The sequence below is a fragment of the Pseudorasbora parva genome, chromosome 17, assembly GCF_024679245.1.
Source record: "Pseudorasbora parva isolate DD20220531a chromosome 17, ASM2467924v1, whole genome shotgun sequence".
NCBI lineage: Eukaryota > Metazoa > Chordata > Actinopteri > Cypriniformes > Gobionidae > Pseudorasbora > Pseudorasbora parva.
In genome coordinates, this window is record NC_090188.1 from 25,658,299 (window position 1) to 25,685,589 (window position 27,291).

Here is a 27,291-nt window from a genome sequence, read left to right on the forward strand (position 1 = left end):
TGAATCAGAGCCGGACCTATGCTAGAAATCAATAGCTCTCCTCTTCTGTAGACCCCTATCATGAATAATGCCACGTAGTTTACACAAATTGACGGACTTCTAGAAAAATACACAGCCTGCCCAGTGCTGGTCTGAACAGTGACATTAAGTATGGAGCTAGTTGGAGTTATGTCCTGTCATGGGGTCCTTCCTTCCTGTTACCCTCTACCCTCAGCGCACAAATCAATAAGAGAAGAACTGCCCTTCTCTCACCTATGTGACTTTTTCAGTTTCTTACTCGATCGTCAGAGAATACTTTTTAGTTTTCCCCAGAGAAAAATTTAAAACAAACAAACTACTGTTAAAACCTGCATTCTAATAAAAAAATGTACACACTAATTGGTGTTTACATTTGGTGGTTTTGATATGACATATTTGCAAATAGTTACAAAAGCAAATGAGAGAGAGAGAGAGAGAGAGAGAGAGAGAGAGAGAGAGAGAGAGAGAGAGAGAGAGAGAGAGAAAAGAGGAGGAAGAAGAAGAATCATGCTTACAACATGTTTTTGTTATAGTGAGAGTTGCCTTGTAAAATAAAAAACAAAACTGTTACCCAAGACACTGAGGAGTGTGGACAGTAAATGGAGTCGCTCCTGTGGGCGGCACGTTCACCGCACAGCAAGGAGAGTAAAGGAGGGAGGAGGAGGAACGGATCTGCTTTTCCCTCCTGCAGCCTAATTATTGACCAACTAGTATTGTCTTTTCAATTGTCTCAATTATGATGGCACTGGTGTTTCTCTGCTCTGTGGTGTCCCAGCCTGCATAATTCATGTGCAACACCCCGGACTCCTCACAGCACTGGGGAAAATGAGGAGAATGTCAATACTGCTGGGTGGGGGTGTAGGGGAGGCAAATTCAGCTTTCAGTGGCCTCTGAACATGAGAGAAAGGGAGATAAAGTGCCACTTTCGAGAGAGGCCAGATTTGTGTTTTGTCAGCACTAATTCCTGTTCCATGTGTACATACTATTAAAGTATATATAATAACTGGGTAATAACTAGGTACTTACTGAACCTAATTCTAAACCTAACCTTTACCCATGTAGTTAGCTTATATTACCCAGTACTATGGGGTAACACTAAGTTAACTTAAGTCCATGTACAGTAAAATAACATGCAACCGAGTTTGCTAAAATGTTCTAAAACGCTTCTATCTGTCATTCTGTCAGTCTATTGACCTGTCTTTTGTTTTCATCTATTGTTCTGTATGCCATTCTATCTCTCCGTCCATCCATCCATCTGGATTGAATTGGGTATAGAATCCTGAAAAGTATTTGGCTTTTTTTGAGTGCAGTCTTTATTTTTTATCTTTTTTAAGTCTGTGCCATGTAAACCTGAATTTTTGTTCCAAGCAGCCCATGACAAGCAGGAGGACATTTCACCAATCGATTGGTTTCCATTTGTTGTTGTGCTGGATAGCCCTGCCTACTGCCTCCCCATCTCATTGATCCCAATCCCTCCACAGAAACATAATCTTAATACCTTTTAATTGGCTGTGAATTTTTTGTGTTTCACTGCAATTTTGCTTTGAGTGTGGATGAATAAATTGCTTAATGATGGAAACTCATACAGTACCAATGTTAAAGCATTATGCACTTTCCCTGCACTCTCAGGAGCTTGACGCATTGAGTGTAGTCATGGCACAAAATCTTTTGCCGTTTTTTTTTTACACCTTTTTATCACAAGCGGCATCCATTTTGTTTCCAGAACATACGACAGACAGAAAGACGCCGCAAGACACTTATCGTCACTCAGTGCCCGCAGAATCCTGGAGCACAGCGAGTGTCCCTTCACATGTCGCCGTGGTTTATGTTTACAGTTATCTGATCTCAGGTCCAATTGTCACCCCAGACCCCAAATCAATAGTGTTAAATTAACAATGAGCACCAGCCGCCTGAGCCAAGATATGCTCCAAGATCAACCACCCCCCACCCCACCCCAGGAGAGACAGCTCCATCCGTGGGTCGACCCAACTCCCTGCGGGCAGCTCAATGGAGGGAATTCAAGTGAGATGATGGGAAAGTTGTGTTTGTGAGAAAGGAGGTGAGAGCAGGTGTTCATTAGGAGATTTGAAGATGAAAGTCAGGAGTGCTTTCTTTGACCGGCTGTAATGCCGTTGTAGTAGAGGTTCTCTGAGCGGAACAGAACACTATATCTGTAAAATGCTTCATTAGCGAGCACCGCCGCTGCAGGCGCGTTGTTTACTAGAGATTGGGCAGGGAGCGAAAGAGAGGGAACGCTGGCTATGATCAAAGGAGAATAGAGGTGTACCTATGTGCTAAGCCTCATTTTAGCAAGGCATGATGGACCCTAATGATGCTAAAAAGACGAACGGAGACACACACACACACACACACAAGATTGCATGAACATAGCAAAAGTAAAGAACATTTGGTATGCTTTTGTCAAAACAGTTTTGTCTTTGTATCATTTTGTGCAGATTTAAGTAACAAGCAATGATACATTTTTCCGAAATAAACTTAATCTATTTCACAGTTGTACAATTTATCTTAACCAACAAGACACTTGTCAGTCTGTATAATTTATAAGAAGCATGTCCATCTGATACTAGAAGATAAATGCAATGCATAATTGTCTTTTCCTTGTTATGCATCCTGATCATATATATATATATATATATATATATATATATATATATATATATATATATATATATATATATATATATATATATATATATATATATATATATATATAATACATACACATACACATACACATACACATACACACACACAGTTGAAATATTAAATGTAAATGTAGTCTTTGCATCATACTTCTGTAATGTGACGTATATTGGAATATTGGAAGCTTTAAGTCATTGAAAGTTATTGAAAATTGACTGAATGGTCTGAATATGCAGTGGGTTTTGAATGACTGCACCTCCAGTAATCCTTTACATGCTTCTTAATGTATTCAAATGATTAAAAAAGACAAATCGACTGTGTGTTTGCATGCATTCTTGAGGTAACCTTTACGAATTATACAGATTTATATTTCTGTTTTAAGATTTCAATAAGGCTGCATTAATACTTAAATAGCTATTTGGCTACTGGTCTTTTTATGGAGTACTAGGGGTACTTATTATGCTATTTTAATTGTTCCTAATTTCCTGCAATAGGTTTGCATGCATTAAAAGTCCAAATACTTTTAATTTTCTCATAATATACATTGCACATCACCTCATCAAAGAGTCTGAGAATGGTTAGTTCAAAGATTCACTTGATACGCAGTAATATGAATAATGAAGCTGTTTTTTTCTGTATCAATTCCAGTGCGTGTCCTCATCCCTTTGAATTGCATCAAAGTGGATTTGCAGCACAAATTAGACTCTTCCAGTCTCAACTACAGCTACAGTGTTTGACTGATGGTCAAAGTAGATGTCGTTTGTGGGCAGCCAATGGCATTATGCAAATTAGTTACACTGCAAACATACAGATAATACAAAAAAAAAAAAAAAAAAACCCAAAAACAATTCATTACCTCATCCTTGAACATTATTCGCCTTGAACATGAACTTCACCTTTATTATAGTTTAAAAAAAAAAAAAAGACCTCTAGTGGCGAAAACTTACAGATTGTGTCTTCTTCTATTATTCGATAGAATTCTTCAAAACCCACGCATAAACATTATTCTCTCAAAAAAACAAGCATGTACATACATGTTGCTCGCATATTATGATTGCACAGTTTTTGCTGAATACACTTTTGCCATTAATGTGTTTATAAGCACCTGAAAAAAAACAAATGTCAGAGCATGTCAACTTCCAAAGGGCCCCAAAACAGCTCAGACTCCTGAGGGTTAAGCCATTATCTATGCCTTTCCAAATACTGTAAAGTATTTGGCTTTGGACACATCCCTACACTAAAGTATAGAAGACCAGACCATCAAGACAGGAAGGGAGGGTTGGCACCCTGAGGTTTTAGGCTTTTAAAATAGTGCAGAGTTTAAAATCATTTCCTTTTGGCATTCTCTGACATTTTACAAATATTATCCCTTTATGCTTGCTAATTGATTCGTTTTTTTTTCTTATTTGGACCCCGGAAATGTTCGGTCAGTAAGTGATTATATTCTCAAAAAACATTGCCAGTCATTCGCTAAAACACTAAGAGCAAAATGGTTTAAAAGTAAAATGAGCAGAATCACTCTCAAGGACCTTGGCTTTGGGATGCTGCGCATAAAACACCCCAAAAGGTCGCATTGATAAACGGTTTTATTGCTGAACAGCAAGAGCTTTTTCTGATGTCTCATGAGTAGGCTAGTTTTGGCTGTAGGCTAGTAAATTCTATAAAGATGTGGGTGGAACAACTTTAAATGGCTTACTGCGTTTCTTTTTTCATATTTTTGGAGGTATGAGACTAAGCTTGTTGGAGACGCTTTGGCACTTTTGTTTGTAATCATAGTCAAATCAAAGCCAAATGTGCAGTACTAAGCTTGGAAATGCATCCCTTCTTTTCAGATAATGTTTGAGAGTGGATAGACAAATAATGTCTGTCTGATTTTATGTCCATCTCTCTGCTGCTTTAATGGTCATCACACTCTCCATCACTTTGTTAATAGCCTGTGGAAGATAAGGAGAGAGCTCATTAGGTCTTTGAGGGGTTTCAGTCACGCACATCTTTGTGGAATGCCAAGTGAAATTCATTTAAAAGCAAAGGCACTTTGTTATTGATTTGCTGAAGAAGTTTTGATCTCTACCCAGACTTTATGAGTTTATCTTATGGTCATGAATGGTCAGCGTTTAAACTTTCGCACAATGGATTGCTCTGCTTGTTGCGGAAGGGCCTCCTGAAGGTGAGCATTGGGGTGAAATCGCCATGGGTAAGATATTACGAAACACTTTAATTAACCTTCTCTGACCCACATATCTTCAATGAGTCCTGCAAAATCAAATCGAATCAAATCCATTTTTGTCTCCCTCATCAACATGCTCAGTTTGGTTTCTTAATATTAGTGCTCCTTTTATTTTCATAGTTATAGTTTATGGTGAAAAAATATATACTTTGAGGATTTTAATTATTTTTTCTTAAACATTGCTCGATTGAGAATTCTGTTACCTTTTAAAAAAATAATAATAATAAAAAAAATGATTTTTTTTATAAATATTAATTTAAATAAGAAATAATTACAACCAAGCCAAATTATTATTTGCCAATAAATTAGTTGTGGTTTAGTAATTATTTCTTATTCAAATTAAATGTATTTTTGTATTTAATATTTAATTGAAAAATATTCTGACAGGTTACGTTTTATGTAAGAAATAAATTAATAATAAATAAATAAATAAATACATGAATAAATAAATAAATACTACTATATTATTATTGTATTACATTTATTATTATTATTATTATTATTATTATTATTATTATTATTATTATTATTATTATTATTATTATTATTATTATTATTATCATGATCACTTTGAGGTATTCAATGTATTTTTCTTTTTGTTACTTTTTCATTTTGTTTAATAACACTTTTGTTATTGTTGGATTGTAAATTACATGCTTTATTTGTGGTTTATTTGGTATTGTTTCTTATTCAATTTTTCGAAGTTTTTAAATTATTTAATTTAATTGGGAAATACTGTTATTTTTTTGTGTGTAAAAATGTATTTATATTTCATGAATGAAAGGTTTGGATGCTCATTAGAGTCTTTTAGTACAGTCCACTGGTATTGATGGTCAGCACTAGGTCTATTATTTCTATCTCAGTAGCTGTGTGGCCCACATGTGTTTTTCTAATCATGCTGATCAATATGACAGCCCTTCCCCCTTCACTTCCCTACTGCCCCAAAACAACTCTTTCTTCACTCACCCCATTAAACGTTCACAGCTAATGCAATCGAGAAAGGCCAAGACCACCAAGACATTGATGGAGCGCTGTGTGTGTCTGCAGTGTCAAACTGACCCCTCTAAACAAAGACGGTAGTGTGTCTTTCAAAGCTGTGGGGGATTTGAGGCGATCCCTCATTAGCATCACCTGTTGTCACAGATGGCATCATGGGAATTAGAAGGATCAGGTTGTGTAAATTTGCAGTTCTTTCTCCTGTTCTGTGACATGCAAGCATGCAGAGGTGTTTCAGAACCACTGATGCCATCTGCTGTGTTTTTGTAGGGAAAGCTTCGAATGCAGACAGTGGCCCTGAGTTATGAACTTTACCTTGATATGGATTATCAGACTTTCATATTCTGTGCCATTTTTTCAGATCTTCAATCTATGGGGCATGCTAGGCCGAGTTTGTTTAGACTAAATTTATAGAGTTTGAATATAATTGTACTGTACTGTACTGTAATGGTGTTGTTCTTTAAAATCTCTAAGTTTATTAGAGACCAGTGTACATGTGCCAATACATTACAAGGATATTATAAAGATAAAATCATGTAAAATTACAATTAAATCAACAAAAGGCTTTTGCATATATATATATAATATATATTTAAATAAATATATATTAAAATTCATAAATCAATTAAAATCAATTTATAAATAATTTTATATTATTATTATTATTATTATTATTAGTAGTATTATTATTATTATTATATAAAAATATCTTGCTCACTTTTTTCTTTATATTTAGAATGAAAATGAGGCACATTTAACCATGCTAAGTTCGAGATACTAATGCCATTTAAATGGGCTAGTGTTATGCATTATGCATGTTCCTTCCTGTCTTTGATTTTTGTCATCTATTTGCATCATTTGGTGAATAATAAGGCACTGACTTTTAAATGAACCATGTTGCTATGTTATTTTCCCCTCTTCACCGTTTTAGATTTGACACTGTTGAATTAATACTGTTTGATCATCTTGTTGTATTCACATTAAGAATCACAACTCAAGTGCTTTGTAAGGTGCTTTAGAGTTTTCTTTAGGCGCTTCAGAGGCCCATTTCTCTTCTTCTTACTGACTTTTACACAAAGTTCTATATTTTTGAGTGCTGTAGTTCATCTAACAACACTACCAAATGCATTCTCTGTAATATTATTTGTACTCTATTATAAGATGTGTTGGTAAGAAAACTGTGACATTTTAAAAATATGAATTAGGGCTGTTCGATTATGGTTAAAGTCGTTATCATGCTTATTTTGGTCAATATTCACGAAGTCACGATTATTTAACAAGTGATATGATCAAAGTCTAAGTCTCACGTTACAAATAATTTTAAATATCAGTGAAATTTTTACTATTATCAGCCTCGACTAAGTTAAAGGGATAGTTCACCCAAAAATTAAAATTCTGTCATCATTTACTCACTCTCATGTTGTTCCAAGCCTGTATGAGTTTCTTTCTTCTGCTTAACACAAAAGAAGATATTTGGAAGAATGTTTGTAGCTAAGCCGATAAAACAACCATTCACTACCATAGTAGGGGAAAAAATACTATGGTAGTGAATGGTTGCTCTATCTCCTTGGTTAAAAACATTCTTCCAAAATATCTTATTTTGTGTTCAGCGGAACAAAGAAACTCTTTGGAACAACATGAGGGTGAGCTTTGGGCAAACGATCCCTTTAACTATGAAAAAAGTCCTCAAAATAAGTATATGAGCCAAGTAAAGTTAGTAATACAATAAGACCAAAGAAACTAACAAAACGGACAACAAACAAAACAGTCAAATAAATACAGCAGGAGAATAAAAATGAAATACACAGTGTTTTACGTTTTTCAAGAAGATAACTGGTATTCAGATAAATAATAGCCTACAACACAAAACATGTTCAATAACACTGCACATAGTGCATAGTCTTTTACGGTACACAATAATTATAGATCAATTATTATTAAAGCTACTTAAGTAATTCAGATCAGTAAGTTCAGAATGATTGGTTTTCTTTTGTCATTTGTTTATTAGGCTGCTGTTACTTTAAGTGGCCTGGGGAACAGTGTCTCTTTTGTGGCTTAATGTACTTTTAATAACACGTTTTAATACCAAACACATCCCACAGTTTAGCAACAGTAGACTGCATTTTACAACGTTTACTTTTTTGTCTGATTTGGGTGTTGAGTTTGGGTTTTTATGGAGGAATGAGAGCTCATCGCTGTGAAGGATAGCAAGGTGCACTGGACGGACGAGGCAGCGGCAAGATAATCACTTTACCTCGATTATCTTGTTTTAATAATTGTTAGAAGGCAAATTCGAAATCGAAAAGCCATTGCTGTCATACCACTGGATACATTTTTCTACAAAATGGATTTGTGCCATTTCAGCCCGAAGGCCATGAACAGACTGTTTTACCATTTAAAGACGGTGTGCCTAACAATTCCTCGTTTGAGTACATTAGCCACGTTAGTCATGTACACACATTATTACATCTACAGAGCTCACCTATAAGAAAAAGCCATATAGCATTAGCAGTCTTCTGTAATGGCTTCTCAACGGCTCATTAAGACGGTACGAGCGCAGGAGCTGCGTTAATGCTGAACAGTGTGCAGGTGTAGGTGTCATCTCTCTTAGACTGCGAGCTAACAGCACCCTCCTCCATGTGAGAGCGAAGGAGATAATGAATGCTTTCACACTTTACCTTGAAAACTGACCAAGCAGCCCTCGCGCCAATTAAGAGCTTGTTTTTCACTGGAGTGGCCATTATCAAACCTGACCTTCCAATTATTTTTCTGAATTTCCTCCACGATTCGTCACCTCGTTGTGGCCCCTAGCCAAGCAGGCTTGGTTGAAGATGGTCCTGGAATGGGTAATGGGGCTTCACAACAGAACGACCGCGATCCACGGGCCTGGAGACACCTTTACCACAGCCAAGATATCGCTGTCTTTCTCTCTCCTTCACCCACTCACCTTTTCCATCCTTCCCTTCTCCCTCTTTGCTCATTTTAATGACTCCTTTTCTCCCTGAGCATTTCTTCTTTCTCTCTCTTGGTACGTTTGGAATGAACTAGCTGTCCACATTCTCCTCCCTGCATATCTTTCTCGTTCGCTCTTTACAGTTCTTTTTATTTAAGCTCTTTGAAGCTATCCCAAAGCTACAAACAACTGCAAGGTCTTGTCACAGAGGATGTTCAGGACCAGCTCTGATGTGTGTGCCTTTTCTGCTTCTGTCTTTAAACAATGATACAAAGATACTTTTTTTTTTTTTTAAATGTTATACACTGTTGCATGCGGTTATTCCATGTGGCCATCCCTTCAACTGTATCCTTTTGTGCTATGTATCATTAAAAGTGTGTGGGAAGCTGCTTTGAAACTACTGCTTGTTAAGTTACTTATAAATAAAAGAGGTTGATGAACTGCATTTATTTAAAAAAAAAGTTTTTAATATCAAAAACATCCTTATTTGGAAACAATAGGCTATTTTCTATCCTGTTTTTGAACCTTTCTTAGAAACACTCTTGGAACAGACTTGGAAGTAAACTTGTTACCCATTCATTTATGAGTGGGTAACAGTTTTGCATATTCAAATAATTGTAACGACCCCGCTACACGTAAACTTCCGATGTTCGCCATACACGTTTGAGTCTGATTACCAATCAGAAATTAAACCTACACATCAAATACCAAGGCCACTTGGAAATTATTCCCCTGTTTTATATTTATAATATAATATTAATATATATTTATATTTATGTATTTGTGAGGTGTTATTGTATTTTATTTCATTATATTAGTGTTGAAATGAAGACGCTACAGGAAGTTGTTTATGTAGTTATATAGTTGAAACATTTGCCAAGTGTGAAACATGTATGCATATTACATACCTGTTAAACATTAAGTCTTGGTTGTGGCAAATAAAGTACTTGGAGTTAGAGCAGTTATAGTTGATATGATGACTTGTGGTGGTTTTGTCAGGAATTATGAATGAATGGGCCATTGTTTGTCACACTGTTGTTCTTATATTCATCGTTCATCATTTTCTGTAAGTGAAAGTGAGTAACACAGCAATAGTGAATAAGCGACAAATGGTAGAAACATTGTTACTACTCTTGTTTGTTGCGACACTGTCAGATCCAATATAGGCAGCACTGCATCATCTTTTATTTTCAGTCTTTCTAAAATGCCTGTAAACTGTGTCCTTTTAAAAAGCAAATCTACAGTAAAATTACGCAAACAAACGAACAGTGTCTTACTGACACTGTCATCCACACTTAGGATCACTATAGGATGGCAATGGAAAGACTGTGTTTTTTCCACTATTTGGCACTGCAAAACCTCTTGTAATCCTCAGTGGCTTCTCAGTTATCGTTTTGTAACTCGAATAATGCTGTGTTAGCATATCTCTTGTATTTACTACTACAGGTCATGTGTGAATTGGTGGGTGGGGCTAAAGAGGCAATGATGTAGAAGTAGGCATTGTTCGTCTTTTGCATCATACTGAGAAAAATAAATAAATAAACAAATATAAATCATAGCCCTGAACCATAGCTTGGTATTGACTGAAGCCTTTAAATTTTGAGATCAAAATGTAACAATTCTAGATTTTACTTGACGTGAAAAAAAAAAAAAAAAAAAAACTTAAATGGGAAACAGGAAAGGTAATTAACAGTGACAAAGAAGCAGGTAGCAATCAGCAAGCTAATCAAACTTTATTCAGAATGTTCTTTAATCACTCTTCAAATGAGCATGACATTTTGACATCAAGATGGATGAATCAGTGAGTATGCTATGTATATTTAAATATAGGAAATGTATTAAATTATAAAAGTTTAAATGCACTCATTCTTTTTATTCGAATCGCTGCACATGCATTTTGTAGCAAGTGCAGGTTAACCTTTGCAATCAAATATTTAAGATACTTTAATTTCCAAAAGGCTTTTCCTGTGCTCTGTCCTTGCTGACACACCATGAGTGAGATTGGCTCCATATTGGGCGTTTCATCTTTCAGAGGATGCTCTGGTGTCAACAGCTCATTGATCATGTCTTTATAAAGGAAGGAGTTTTATAACAGGCCAATGTCATCACCTTCTTCATCAGGCCTGAACTCTCAGTAAAGCAAGGGTTTCCCCTTTCATTTTTCTTTTTCTTTTGGCTGCTATGTAGTTTTTGACCCCTAAACTAATGTCCTGTCACTGCCTGTCTATTTTTGTTCTCAGTAATTTACAGGCACAATAAGTATACCTTATGATTCAGAGGCACCTTTAGCAGCAATAACTTTAAAGTAATTCCAGGGATTTTGGAAAATTGAAGGAATTTTGGCCCACTCTTTACAACGTTGCTTCTGTTTATTTAGGTTTGCATGCGTTTGCACAGCTCTCGCTCTCTGAAGGTCCCGGCACAGCATTTCAATTAGGTCTGGACTTTGACTGGGCCATTGCAACACCCTGATACTTTTCTTTTTCAGAAATTCAGGTGTAGATTGGCTGGTGTTCTTGGGATGATTGTTCAGCCAATTTAGCCGTCAGACAGATGGACTCCCATTTGATTCTAAAATACTTTGGTATACAGAAGAGTTCATGCTCGACCCAAAGACTGCAAGGCCCTGCGGCTGCAAAACAAGCCCAAATTATCACCCCTCCACCACTGTTCTTGACCTTTGGTATGAGGTGCTTGTGCTGATATGCTGTGTTTGGTTTTTGCCAAATGTGGCACTGTGTATTATAGCCAGACATCTTCACTTTGATCTCATCTATCCAAAGGAAATTCCAGAAGTCTTGTGGTTTGTTCAGATGCAACTTTGCAAACCTTAGTCATGCTGTCATCTTCTTTTTAGAGAGATGAAGCTTTATCTTAGCAAACGTCCCTAACATATTAACTGAGTCTGTAGAGTTTGAGGTGTAGTTCTCTTTTTTTTTTCTCTGAGCATTGCACGGTCTGACCTTGGGGGGAATTTGCTGGGACATCCACCACTCCTGGGTAGATTGGCAAGTATTTTGAATGTTTTCCACTTGTGGATCTTCCTCACTGTAAAAAGATGGATTTTTTTGGAAATGGCCATATAATTTATCATAATCGCTTCTGTAAGATCGTTGCTGATGTCTTTCCTTCTTGGCATTCTTGGAACAATTCTGAATTACCTTAGACCAGCAAACTGCCGCTCTGCAGTCATTTGAAAGTGATTGCAGTACCAATTTTGGCCACAATCTTACATACACTTCCTTTAACTTCCTTTCTTAATGGTCGTTATCACAGGACACGTTTTTCACTATATATGTCGTTGTGACTGTCCAATGTCTATAGTATGTCGGTGCCTGAAGGACTTTGGTAACATACAGTACAAATGCTAATATTTACAGTAATACGTTTTAGTGACTCCTGTCTCTTGGTGCAAAATTAGCATTTCCTTAGGGTGAAATTATTGCCATTATCCATTCCCTGAAATACAAAGATAATAATTTCAATTTTAATTGATTTGTCAGATGTGTTTGAAAACCCTCCAGCAGTCGTCCTTAGAGGGTCAGTCTGAAAGGAAGCATCTCTGGAGGTTCTGTCAAGAAAGGGGAAAAAAAAGTCAGGATGTGGGAGGAATATTCTGCTGCTCACTAGTCCTTTTAAGGACTTTCAGAGCCACCGTGATTAAGGATGGTACAGATCTTTGGCCTGTTTCTCATACGCTTTGTTTGTTTTTCCTCTTTTCTTTCTCTCACTAACTTTGTTTACATCCGCTATTTGATTTGTGTCGGGAAGAATCCTACATGACATACAATTACACACAAAGCCAGAGGCCATGGTATTCCTTCCTCCCAAAATAATCTGTTTCAAATTGGATCCTGCATTTTGTGTGATGGTGCATAAAAAAAGGCCCAAAGGTACTTCTGTAACATCTCTAAACACAAGATTTGCGGCATTGAACTACAATCAGCATGAAAAATGTGAACGTTTGAGACTATTTTATTACTTCTGTTCCAACATTAAACATGCCAGCATGTTAAAACATAAACCATTCAAGGATTCTGCTTGCATTTAGGGAATTGTCTTGCTTTTCAGGCAAATCTGCTTCATTTCTTTCAATACGATTCCACTCAAGGCTAGAATGCGTTGTGCTCTCAGATGCCATCCTGAATCTCAACAATGGCTGCAATCAGAATTACCAATCTAAAGTGTTGACATAAACACGCAATGTTCTTGTTTATTTCTCTTCTATTCCCTTTATTCGTCTCTGCCTTTCTTTCCTCTGACTTGAATGTCCCTGAGTATTCATCACTCTGAGATGAATAAATGATTGTATGCATTATTTACCCAGCACAGAAGCTTCTGTAGAATGCTTTGTTCGCTTTTGCCATCACCCTGGAAAGACGTTGATATCCCCAACGGAAACCACTAACAATGCTTAAACAGACTTGCTTGTTTACGTATCTGTGCTACCTGAAAATTGTGGCCTAGTGTGCATTCTGTACAACCTCTCAAACCGACTGAAATATTTATCAGCCAGTGGCCCATTCCAGTAGCACAGAGCCGTATGAAGAATGCTAAATGGATCAACATCAACATCACTAGCCAAATGTAATGTTTATAATTATAAACTCTCTTTTGTTTGAGTTTGATATTTGCTGAACAGTACTGTATACTTCAGAATGTTTATATCTATTATATACACGTTTATCGATAATTAAAAGCAACAACTTAAACATGAAAAAATAAATCACATTGCACCAAAGGGTTTTCCCCTTAATTGTTTAAGGCCATAAACTAATGATATTTGAGGAGGTCCCTCAGACATGTCCAAGTGTGTTCTTGTATGCATCTACTCTATGTGTGTATGTATGTACATATCTATTGGAATGAATCTGTGACCTGAAGGTGTGAAATTAATGTTCGCTTCAGCAGGGTTAACTTGAATTTCACGGCACCCTGCCTCCGGCCACCCACATTAATCTGCGCGGTATGCTCTTTGTGAGAGCGGTAAACTTTGAGTGAGTGCGGCAAACTTCTAGATGCAGTGATGATTGCATATTGTGTGGGTAGCAACACACCCTGCATACTCTCTCCTGCACTTCCTGAGAGTGCGTGCGAGTGATGACACTTCCTGGACCTGGAAGAGTCAAGCATTTTAAAGTAGGGGAAGTGTGTGGGTTTTAAACTGACTCTAGTGGCTCATCTTAGAGATCTGGATCAAGGAGGAACAAGCGAAATGTGACTCTACAAATGTTTATGGAATGAGATACTGATGCAGCCACTAGAGCAGCCCGTCTATAAGGACACCCCACCAGAATATTCATTCAAAGCATAGACCCATAAACTGAATAAATTGTAAAAGTGTGCAGCATTCTGCAACACATATTTTTCAGGTTATCTATACTTTCAAGTGAGCAGGATATATCAAAATTGATTGCATGGCTTTGACAGGCATGTATCATGACACTAAGGAGTACAAGAGGGTTCCTGAGTCATCCCCGTTGCTTCAGTCGCCCACAATTTTCCAGTATAAATCTGTGGTGGAAAATAAAACTGCAGCACTCTTTAATTAAGAGCCATTGAGACTGACCCTGCTTTAAGTTATCTTGCATAAATCTCGCTCAAGACCAAGATATCAATAATGTGTATATTAGTCTACATCAGGTCAGTAACTAGCTTTCATGTCTAGTCTTCCTATATGGAGTAGCGTAGCAAATAAATGAAAGCATAAATAATTTAGTATGCGAATAGCCTTTATACAGTTCTGTTGTGTTTGTTTTAAGTTTATTCTGAGAATAGACATGACTTTCTTTTCCTTAAGGCCGGAATTCCTCCACAACTTCTAAATCAACATTTACAAAGCAATAAATACTGTTAAGGTAATTCTACGATGGCACTCTGTGCATGTGTCATGTGTACTTGGAGCCTGTCAATCAACATTAGAGCGTCACCATCGGGCTGAATAACGCAATGACATTAGAATCTAAAGATGTTTATCATAAACTTGCGCTAAGAACCAGAATTTTCCCTACTTCAATTTCAATTGTTATAAAGGGTGCAGAAATCTCTGATTTAGCCACTTCTCCCCTCAGTCATTTGTCCTCCCCTTTTTGACCCTTTGATGTTTTATTTTATCAGATACATATTTTAAATATGAAATATCTGGCTCCATACAAGGTGCTGGACGTAATGTGTCAAACTAATGTCATATCTAATATTGTTACTGGGAGACTTCATCATTTATACCCCCATCTAAAGGGGTTTATAGGAATATTGAGTGATGCAAGACCAGGCCACATCAGTCGAACAGGCCAGCTTTAACACAGCTTTGAGGCTGATTAAAGCAATCAATGCCTTTCATTTAATGTGCCAAGATTTGTTTCTTTCTTTAACCCTCTACCCCTACAAAGTGTTTATCAGGTTGAGCCACATCAGTCCAATCATAGTTCTTTATTCAGGTTCTATTTGCTACTCAATATGGAGCGAGATCATTGTTGTACAAGCTGAAGAGGTTTTGCTTTTAGAACACTCATGGTGAAGCAGGCTGGAAGAATCCACAGCAAATTCTCTGTCAGCTGTAGTATTTTCATTGCACTTATTAAAAAACACAACCACTATTGGCAATTATTTCTTAGCTTGAAGGTTGTTGAACAGATTTTCCTTCATATGTCCTTTTCCAAACAATTCAAATAGCAAGAATTGTTGCTGTAACATTTTGGTCATAGAGTTATGTTCACAATAAAGAATCTCAAGGAGAGGTTTCACGTTACTCTTAACCCCTTATGTATATGATATGAAGTTATTCTGCTGTTATATTTCAGTGATAGTATTTGGTGTGATCATTTTCAGTTTATTTGTATTATGTTTTTACTTTTATCTTGGATGTGCTGTGTTTTCAGGAGTTGCATGCACGCTAAATGATACACAGGGAATACACAGATGATGATACACGGGGAAACTTTTTTGAGCAATGTTGCAGGGCAATGTTGCCAAGTGCTGTTGCTCAATGGGCATTTTTTCTTTGAGAATGGGCAACACATTTCTATCTGGATACTTTAGATCGGTTGTGGGCCAGGTGAAAAAAAGTTTTCAAGAAATTTCAAGAACAAATAAAACCTTATAAACTTTTTAACTTAGATTGTTCATCTTGCATTGCCCTGCGGCGTGCCACGGATTGCGCAATCACGTCAGAAATGTCATGTTGACGTAGGCCGAAGTACTGCCCCAAGTGAAGTGAAAAGACTAATACAAACGCCCTTTACAAAAAAAACACAAAAAAACCCAAAAAAAAATCCATCTCCAGCTTCAAAATTGTCTAACATTGTTGTTTAAACTTTTTTTTTTTTTTTTTTACTAAATTATTTTTATATTAGTCTTCGCATGAGCGCTTTGTAAACAAAAGTACTTCTGCCTACGTCTAGCGTGACGTTTCCGACGTGTTTGTACAATCTGTAGTGTGTCGCAGAGCAGTGCAAGACGAGCAATTTAGGTAAAAAAATTATATACAATTTTTTTGTTGTTGAAAATGACAGATGGTTTCGCTAGATAAGACCCTATTCCTCAGCTGGGATCGTGCAGAGCCCTTTGGAGCCCTTTTGAAAACTTTTTAGTTATCTCTCTGATGTAGTTATTTTAGTTATCAACAAGCATTGCTTTGAACCTCAAACATTTTGAGAAAAATCCTAAAATGTTTTTCTCAAACTTCTTTTTTTTATACTGAAGAGAGAAAGACATGAACATATCGGATGACATGGAGGTAAGTAAATTATCAGAACATTTTCATCTTAAAGTGAACTAGTCATTTAAAAGATGGTGTGGCAGGGGGTCAACAACAAAGACTTTTTTTTTTTTTTTTTGGCTAGCCCGTTTTTGCACTTGAAATCCCATTTCACATAATGATATTGGTGACATTTTGATCATATTATTGAGCTTTATGTGATTGTTTCAGCCATTAAGTCAGTGAAGCTTAAGAAGCCATTATGATACAGTTAGTTTGAGGATGCTGTTGATGTTCCTATTTTGGCTGTCGCTGAAACAACATTAGGTTGTATTTCAAAATGGGAAAAGCAGCCTGACTACAGTCCTTCATGAATTTGAATGGCATTGTTTAGGAGTAATGTATCGAAGGAAAGGAGCGCTGATGCTGAAGACATGAAGAAAGGAATATGTCACCTCAGCTATCTTGAGAGCTTAATCCTCACCCTATATAATGTAATTCAGCAAACCCCTGCCCATTGCTCTTTCCTTCATTATGAGGTAGCATTTCAATGCACTACATTTCCACGCCTTGCGTGACATCCCATTTGTCTTTGTAAAGTTCTCTCGCTCTTCGAGCGTTTTCAAGCACTGAGCAGATCGACTTACAAGTAATGAGACAAAACTTTAGGCCCACTTCAGCCAACACAAATGAATAACCATGAAGACACAAGCTGTTTTGATTGATAGATGCTTTATGCCTACATATTACCTATTTCAAACACAGCCTGTTTGTTTTATGAGCTTTGCAGTCCTGTTACTATATGATAACAGTCTACAACTGGTTTTATCAGTAAGCAGAAGGTCATTGAAGACATGGATCTAATTTAATACTAGTTTCCATTACAGTTGCATTGATCTACACTGCAAATCCTTTTAGACTTGGAATTGGTCTAATTGGTTTTCAGACAATCTAACTGGAAATGCTTTGTCTCAACCTTGCTTTTAGCTACAGTATGTGCGTGGGCTATACGGTTAATGCATTTTTGGTCTAGGCCTTATAGACCAGTGTAGTTTTTATTTTAACATGATTAGGTACGACAAGAACTGTAAGTATAGCCTCCTTCTTTTCTTTTTCTTTTGATAAGGTGTGCATTTGTGACCATAAACCTTTCTAAAGGTGTTCATAACTTGATTTATCATTTCTATATTGCACTCATGTAATACAGGTTTATGAGCACATGATTAATAATGTCAGGAGTCATATTATGACCCACATGCAAAGAGAAAATAGGCCTGGAGTTGTTCAGCAAAGGTGGATGACAGTCTTGTGAGGTCTTTGCCCTAAATCACAGCTCCTGCCTGAGATTTGAGCACTAAAAATGCCGCCTCTGGCCCTCTCGTCAAGACAACTGGGTTTTTATAGATGGAGTAGACAGGTGTCGCAGTCGCTCCGGCTCTGACTGAGTTTTCACTATGTTTGTGAAGAGTTTTAATGAATGTGCTACTATGCTGAACCCAGTAGCCCTTCCAGCAGCACCCTACTGAGTCGTAGCATCTTGTTGATCGTGGGTAGATGACTATGAGTTTAGCAGTGTTGCTGGCAACCGCCACGTTCGACTCTAATGCTCCATTAAGTCAATGATCATATGGTATTTGGCTAACACTTAGCTATATCAACTTAAATTAAGTAAACAAGAATTATATAAATCATTCAGGTTTGTTGATAATGCAAACAGTTTCTTAAAAATATGACTATGACTAATATGAAAAACGTGTGTGTTTGTGTTTGTGTGTGTGTGTGTGTGTGTGTGTGTGTGTGTGTATAGTTAATATAATCATTATTTATTTTTCTAGTTTTTCTAATATTGTAATGTATTTTATATATTTGAGAGATTTCCTTTTTTAAATGTATTTATTAAAAGCATCTGTTCAGATTGAGTTTTACTGGTACTTTTTAATATTTAATAAGTTAACTTTTATTTGTAATTATTGTTTATATTTTATGCACATGTATAAGTGTAATGCATTTTGGGAGTGCCTTCTTGTGAAGGCAACATGTATTTTTGAATAATTGCAATATAGAATTTGGCTATTTGAAGGTAACTTTTGGAACAGCTTTAGTACTTCTATGATGCCTTAAAATGCGGCCTAAGTGGTCAGCTCACAAGGCGTTGGACAGAGCTGCAGTATTGCCTAAAGCAGTGTCACTAGTACTGTGAATTGAAATAGCTTGTTCTTTAGCATAATTTGTCCTTATTTCCCTAAAACAGCGTGATGCTTTTTGAATGTGGATGCTGTTTGGGCCTGTGAGGGCACGCTTGAAGTCTCACCATTACGCAGCAGTTGCACAGTGGAAATGGAGAGGCAGAGAAGACAATAAGCTCAAGGCACTGCCTCCCGTCGCCCCTGACCTCGTGCTGAAATGGCTTTTCCACACGATCCCAAAAGCCATTGGACTGCATTTTAAAGAATAATAGAATCGCTGCCTCCTCCCCGAGAAGCCATTTCAGTCCAGTAATACGGTGGCACGGGGGCATGTCTTTGAAGGTGACTTCACACCAACTTTTTTCTCTTTCTCGCCCTCTTTCTATTTTCGCTCTTTGATTCGTTCTTGTGACACTCCGTCCAAATCATGACAAATCAAATTGTCCTTAAACAGTGCTAGCTTGCTGAGGTGTTGTGTTGTATCACTACATCAAAGAAAGCTCTTGGGTGGGAACTGGGAAATGCTCTTTGCTTGCTTGGTAAACTCCCCCAAAAAGTAATTTTCAAGAAGTCTTTTCTCTAGAACAGAGGAGTATGGGGTTGACTGGATGGGAGTTTCCACACTATAAAGCCAGCATAAGAGGACATGAGCACAGAGCAGGATGGGTAATCTAGTGCTGTGTATGTTCAATCATTAATTATCCATATGAAAGCAGAGCTGCTCTGAGAGAAGCCAAAGCGTGTGACTCCTGTGTAAACACAAGTGGATTCCCTTATTTACCGAAGCTCTCATGATGAATGATGGGACTGAGGATGCTGTTTTGAGCCTATGCAGTCCTGATATGAATCTTTATTGAATATTTTCATTTCATTTTGTGAAGCTTTTTTTGCTAGTGACTCGACAAAATGCATCCTATATGAGATTAATCAGATAATATTACAGCATTTGCACTAGTGCTGTACCAGGATATTTGAATATACATTTGGTGGCTTGGTATTCAATTTTTAATTTTGGGATTCGAATATTTGTTTTTCCCCCTCCCTTCCATACATCTAGCACCCCCCTCGAAATGGTTCTCATTTGTGCTTTAATATGTTTAGACTATAAAATCTGGCGAAATACTTTTTTTTTTGTTTTTTTTGCCGACAGTTGAATAGGAATCCAATCTTGTTATACTTATATATACATATATTTGCTTCTTCTTAGCCTAAGTGTTCCCTGAAACTGAGCATTCTTTTTCTGAGCGCAACTGCACAAGCTTATATGGAAGAAGCGCATACCCAAGCTTGCATTTTGGGTTAAGCTGTGTTGCTTTGATATTGGGGGAAATAGAATAATAGAATCAGAATGTATTAGCCTTTTTACCCATTATGTGAGGGTGAGCACATTTTCCCTTACCGTCACATTACTTGTGCGCTGTGTTGTTGACATGAATGAATGAAACATTTTAGTTTCAGTGTTGAATTAGTGTCAATTCGGCTGCTGGTTGCTTGAATGGTGGGTTCATTATTCTATTTTTCTTATTGAAAAAAAAACTCAACAAAACAATACATTGGCAAACTCCCTTAAATAGGCCATTTTACATTTCACTTTAAAACCAAATCTTCTGCAATCATCTTGTCATTCAGCTCACCCGCCACTGACTCTCGTTCGGCTCACATTCAGTTTTTAATTGTAGTTAATCTGTTCTTTAACTGACTAAACTATTTTTAATACTAGAACATTTTAAAACAAGGGTGAGGGCGGTGTCAATTGGGCAAGTGATGTAACCGGCTATCACAGCAAGGCTACCTGTTATTTTCAATCTAAATTAATCTACTAAGAAATATAGAAGCTTGTTACTGGGACATAACAGACCGGTATGTTAGCATCACTAGTGCAGTGTCCGTTCTCGAAGCATATAAGCCTTGCCCGTGCGAGGCGTGCAGTTCCTCCAGATTCTAGACCTTATTATTATTGAGAAGAAACTGTTCAGCCCCCACCCTTCCTCTGAAGCTTCGAATATTCAGTGTTGATTACTACCAAAGTTTCGAAGCTCAAAAAATGGTATTCGGACCAGCCCTAATTTGCACAAAAGGACAAGAATGGGCACGTGAACATGACTTGGCTTTTCTGAAAGTCTCGTGCTGTTGTGAATGCGCTCTTCTTTTCCCGTAACAACTACGCTGAAACTAAAGCACAGTGAATTTACCACATTAAACAAGTGTTCTCATTATAATGTTATATAGGCCTGTACAGTTTCACTTTATTTCGCCAGTCTGGATGTCCTAACGCTAACCAAGCAGACCTCACCCAAAATGGAGAGAAAAAAAGTGTCACAGTGATTATCGCTTTTATGTATCAAGTACCCGTGCACGTCCCTACTTCATATTCATATCATCTACTGAAGCATCCGGTAGGGTTTTTTGTAGAACTTGTTCAGTATTTTCAGTGAGTCAGAGTTTATTTTACTTACACATACAATTATTTTGCTATTGAACAATCTTGGTAGAAGTGTTGAGTATAGCGCCTGCAACATAATCTTTGCCGTTTCAGCAAATTAACCTCTCATAGATGTTTGCTTGATAGAAAAGGGTGTTCTCTCTCTCTCTCTTTTTCTGTTTCTATTAGTTTCAAACTGCTTATTCATCTCAACGGGGGGATCTGAGGCGAGGTAGAGAGCATAGTTCTCTAGACATGCAGTATTATCAGGGGGAGCTGAAATAACTCTAATTAATCAGCGTGTAGCAATAATAAACAGAGGGAAGTGGCCGGTGCTGGAACTCTTGGCCCACAATACAACACTGCAATGTGAAAGAAAATCGAAGTAGAGGGTTTTTCTAGAGTTTGAGGTCTCCTCAAGAGACCCTGTAAAACATGACTTCTCGTGTTCTCTTTCATGCAGAGCGGTCGATTCTTGTATATTTTGCATTTTAAGTAAATCCATTCCAGAACCTTCCATCCATCCAGTCTATCTGGCTTAACTTATTGTTTATTTTATTATTTATTATTTAGTAGGACTAATACCACAATTTTACAGCTTCAACAAAACCTAGTAATTTTGTTAAAAACTTTTAATAATAATAAAAATAAAAAAAAATCCTTGTAGGCTATTTTTCTGTATTATGCACTGAAAAACAACCTACAATATTTTATTGGTACCCACAGGACAGATGATGCTAATTCTTCTACATGCATAAAACTAAGGACAAATCTTCAATACAGATGCAAAATAAGGAGCAAGCTGTAAAGTCCAAAGCATAGATTACTAATAGAATATGCCCCACTTCAGAGGCTGCATAGACCTCTGGGAAACGGGGTGAAGAGTCAATGTCTATCGCTCTATCTGGATTGATGAGCCTTTGATTGCATTGCTCATGAGCAGCTTTCATTAGCGCCAGTCAGAGTGGATTGTGAGAAATTTAAATGTGTGTGTGTTTTTGCTCCATGAGACGTCTGCGTGTGATGAGTTCTTCAAGACGGCTCTCATTATGCACCTATGGAGGACCGTAGCTTCTCTCAGACTCAAGCAGCAGTGGAATCATGCCTCTAAATGGCTGATCTGATTACCTTGTTCAAGCTTTTACAGGAAGATGAGCTGGAGACCTGAAACGGGGCCTTTGTCACTCACTATGAATGTAACCTTTACTCTCATTTGCATGATATTTTTCATAGTTGAAGAGCTTAAAGGGTGTAAAAAAAAAAAGCTTAGAGCAGCCAGGTGCTCAGCTTTAGTCATTGATGAAAACGTAGCGCTTGCACTGAGAAGGTTCAGTCATTAGGAGAGTCTGTGTGTGTTTCTTTGCGCCATTCTTTTGCATATTGATTCCTGCATGATCCTTTATTGAACTGTGTTGGCTTTGACTTAGAGGCCAAAAAGACTGATGCTTCATTCTCACGCTCATGATTCGTTTTTGAGCTTACCCGAATAGCCACTTCCTGATAGCAGCCATAAGGTACGAAATATCTTTTAATAAGCAATTTATGAGCTGAAAATGTCCCATTTTCTTGTTAAAACACAAACCAGACTCTTCTGACGTATAGGAAACCTTTCTGCAGCTCTATTAAGTGGCCTGACCCAAAGCGGGAAATGTGGCTTTGTGAAGAGGGTTAGTTTATAAGCTGTAGTATGATTATATGTTGAAACCAAATTAAAATGTAATACATAAGCTCTCAGTAGACCATTCAGCCGTCAGTATGGGGCATTTATTAAAAATCCTGCTGTGATTAATTATATTGTCACGACAAGTTTTGTGAGATTTGCGCTCCATAGTACACGCTTTCCTCTTGCGCAATTAAGGCAGCATGATTACATATGCATGTGCACACACACACACACACACACACACACACAAGTGACTGTGGCTTTGCTATTTCAAGGACAGACCAACCCCGTGACCTATACTGTAGATAAAATGAATTTATTTGTGACTGACTTTGCACTTAATAATTTCTTATCTGAGTGTGGCACGTTCTTTTCCTGTGGCCCGATCCCTTTCACGTCACACTATTTTGTTTCTCATCCTAGGTCAGCTTGGTTCAAAGCAGGAAAGGTTGCAGGGAGACGGTCGCCTTCACATAACTCAATGTTTATTTTTATTTTTTAATGCTTAAATTCAAGCATTCACACAGCATTCACAGTCTCATTTGGGATTCATACCAGGAGCAGATGTCTTTTAAACTATACTTTTTAAATATGGAGGAGTATTGCTTGCTTAAAACCCTATTTGGACAGGATATGTTTTGAGGAAATATCCCCCTAAAGACATTGTCCAAGGGATTTCTGTTTATTGCCAATTCACATGGGAGGGATAAACCATGCATGTAGATAAAACAGTGTTGGGCTTGTGTAATGCATCTATGCTTTTTCACGTGCTATTGTACTGATCTTACTAGCTTTACTAATTATGTAAGCATAATATTACATTATATCAGATATGGAGCAATTGGTTCTGATTTTGGACATTTGTGCTTGATCTATTTTTCTCTCTGGTTTTAAGAGACATTTTTCTATTGTCATTTTTACATCTCACCATTTGGCCATTTCAACTCATTTTGGGGTATGTTAGCTTTGTAAAAAGGTCAAATGTCAATGTCACAAAATTTCTTATTTGATATGAGAAAATGTACCTATAATAGGTGTACTATACAAATATAATAATAAAACACATTGAGAGATTTTTTAGAAAATGCTTTGTTTCAGTTAGTTGGCTTTGACATTGAAGAGGACTATATATTCCTCATATTTAGTAATATAATATTGCCAATTATAATAATACAAAATATATAGTGTGCTACTGTAAAGTGCAACTGGCGGTTCAGATGGGACTGCTATAACCTGTAGTTTATCTTTAAGGGTATTTTATAGATGACACTGTAATCTTTACCAGCACAGCTAAATTTTAAACAGGATTAAAATCACAGCTTTGGAAATTCTTACATTTACCCCATTCCTTCCAATGTAAAATTGATCTGTGTCTACTTAAGTTATAAGTTGAGAGTGTTTTTTTTTTTTTTTTTTTTTTTGATGGGGGTGTTCAAATGGCTCCCAGAGGATTAGCTGTGGCAGGATATTACCTAACTGCATATAATTGATGTTCGGTTCAGATATGTAATGATGTGACTGAGATGTTTGAAAAACAAACACTGGGTTTTCTCAAAGCTGCCTAAAGAAAACTCTGACTTGAGTCTTGTAGATGGGGGAGCTTTAGATGGCGCAGCACAAATTCTGATCTATGCACCACTGCAACGTCTGGCACGGTGTCAGAGAGCCTCACAAGAGGTATTTGCGCTCCGAACATCTCAAACACGTAATAAATGCCAAAGCTCGCACATTATATTGGATAAAACCCGCCTGCCAGATCAAGGCATTTAGAATGGGATAAGATTAGTGACTGTTTGCTGAACAATTATACACTTTCATCCATCTGTTTTCTTTATTTCTGACAAGACACTTGTGTGTTTGGTATTGTAGAGTTGATACTTTATAGGAGGGTCGGTTTGAGGGTTTGTAGCCATGTGTCTGGCCACCTGCCAGGGCCTTTGCGGTAGAAGTTATCAAGCTCGAGGGTGCAGTTCTGAGATGTGCTAGTCTCAGAGCGCACAGCAGGCAACATGTTTGTGTCTGGGACTCATCTCCCCTGTCAAAACACATACTCGAGGCACCGGGACATGAAAGCTTAATGCTGTTAATAGTCTTTTTTTCTATATATAAAAGAGGGCATACATAGATCAGGATCCCCCGCAGTGTTGGCTATGCTCAAGAAAGTGGTCTTCCTTTCACTTCCTTTCACTTCCTGTCAATCTCTCTCTCTGTCCGACTATGATATGTATTATAACTGCAGGCTACTGGCATTTTTTTGCAGTCTGCCAGCTGCTGCCATTTTGAAGTGCAATTAAGAACAACTCTCCCTGTCTTCATCTTCCCTTTTCTTCCCACTTTTTTCCTACATGAAAGCATTAGTGGCACATACCTGTTTGTTTTCTGCTGCCTGAGCACTCCTTAATGAGCCTGACTTAAGACGCTTTCAAAGCATTCAATACCTGTTATACAGATAAAACTGTTTGTTACAGTTGTTTTTTTCGTCTTCCTGTTACATTTTCCCCCCCTCTTTTTTCCCCCTCTCAAATTCTCAAATGCAGGACATTTACTTTTTTAATTCTCTTTTGTTCTTAAAGGCAAGATGCTTCCTAATGGACCCCATTAAATGTATTTAATGTTCCTGATCTTATATTCTCATTAGTGTATGTTATTCCAACCAATTTGTTTATTTTTAGAATCTTGGAACATGATTATAAAAAAAAAAAAATACAATATGCACATCCAGTTTTTTGTGATTATAAGTACATCATATTTTAAGTTAAAAAGTATTTGATTCAGTTTTTTCCATGATCAGGGTTTCTGCATTCCAACCAAAAATTAGTCAGACACCTGATATGACACTTTTTTTTCTTTATACTAGTGGGTGCAGAACGCTATTGTTCATTTATTTACAGTAAGTGAGGATAGCAAAAATATAGTAAAAAGGGACATTTTATACATCAACAAATTTCATACAGTGGACTAGCAGTAAAATTGATACAAATTTGGGACCAAAATTATTCAGACACTTTGACCTGACCATGCATTGCTTAAGTATTTTTTTCTTGAATTCCTATTGTCACCTCTTACACCACAGACTGAGCAAAATGAAGCATTGCTTGCTAGTTACATTGGTAACCTATGGAACTATCTTGAATCACTGAGAAGTTCTGAGTAAAAAAGTGAAATAAGACAAAATACACCAACGATTTGTTCACAATAAGAGCTGTAACATGCATTTAGGACATAGATGGGGCACATTTTTATTGCATTCTGAATATTCTCATTGTTGTCACATAGGCAAAGGAATCTTCAGTCAGCTTTAATAATAATAATAATAATAATAATAATAATAATAATAATAATAATAATAATAATAATAATACATTTACATTTACATTTATGCATTTGGCAGACGCTTTTATCCAAAGCGACTTACATTGCATTCAAGGCACACATTTTTACATTATTGTAATTTCTTTAATAATATTTTGTAATATTATAATACTAATATTAAAAATTCATTACAATTATATAGCGCTTTTCTAGGCTCTCAAAGCGCTTTATATAGGAGGGGGAATCTCCTCAACCACCACCAATGTGCAGCATCCACCTAGATGATGTGACGGCAGCCATAGTGCGCCAGAACGCTCACCACACACCAGCTGATTGGTGGAGAGGAGACCGAGTGATGAAGCCAATCATTATATGGGGATGATTAGGAGGCCATGATAGACAGAGGCCAATGGGCATATTTGGCCAGGATGCCGGGGTTACACCCCTACTCTTTATCGAAGGACATCCTGGGATTTTTAACAACCACAGAGAGTCAGGACCTCGGTTTAACGTCTCATCCGAAAGACGGTGCTCTTTTGACAGTGCAGTGTCCCAAATACTATACTGGGGTGTTAGGACCCACACAGACCACAGGGTGAGCACCCCCTGATGCCTCACTAACACCTCCACCAGCAGCTACCTGGTTTTCCCAGTTGGTCTCCAATCCAGGTACTGACCAGGCTCAGCCCGGCTTTCCATATAGTATCAAGTTCCGAATTTGCAAATCAACATCATGAACTAGTAGACACCTCATGAAGATTCATGATTTTATCAATCACCAGTAAGTGGCTTTGTAAATTCAAATGCCAGTCTTGTTAGTATATCTGAGGTGGTGTTCTCTGGACAGAGTCCTGCCTCGCTAGTGTCAAAGGTCAAAGCTTTGCTGCCTCGCTAGTGTCAGCTTTGCTGGCTCCTTGGCTTCTTGCCCCAGTTTTCTTGGCTGTATTGCTTAAAACAAATAAATTATAAATGATCTTGTCGCTTGCTGTAGCATAAATTCAGTGAAACCGTGATTTATTTGTGAACTATTCTGGTTAACAGTATATGAACTAGCAGACAGATCTCTGTTTACTAGGCAGGTGTTCTGTCAGTGGAAAATACAGGCTGCAATTATCTGTGTTAAACACAGCTTATCGGGACGAAATGCAGAGTCT

At 37.3% G+C, this 27,291-nt stretch overlaps 1 protein-coding gene across 1 annotated transcript in view; it reads left to right on the forward strand.

Annotated features, from left to right (window-relative positions):
* The window catches only part of macrod2 (mono-ADP ribosylhydrolase 2), a 667,187-nt gene that overhangs the window by 249,383 nt on the left and 390,513 nt on the right, over positions 1–27,291 (forward strand). The gene's annotated exons all lie outside the window — the stretch shown is intronic.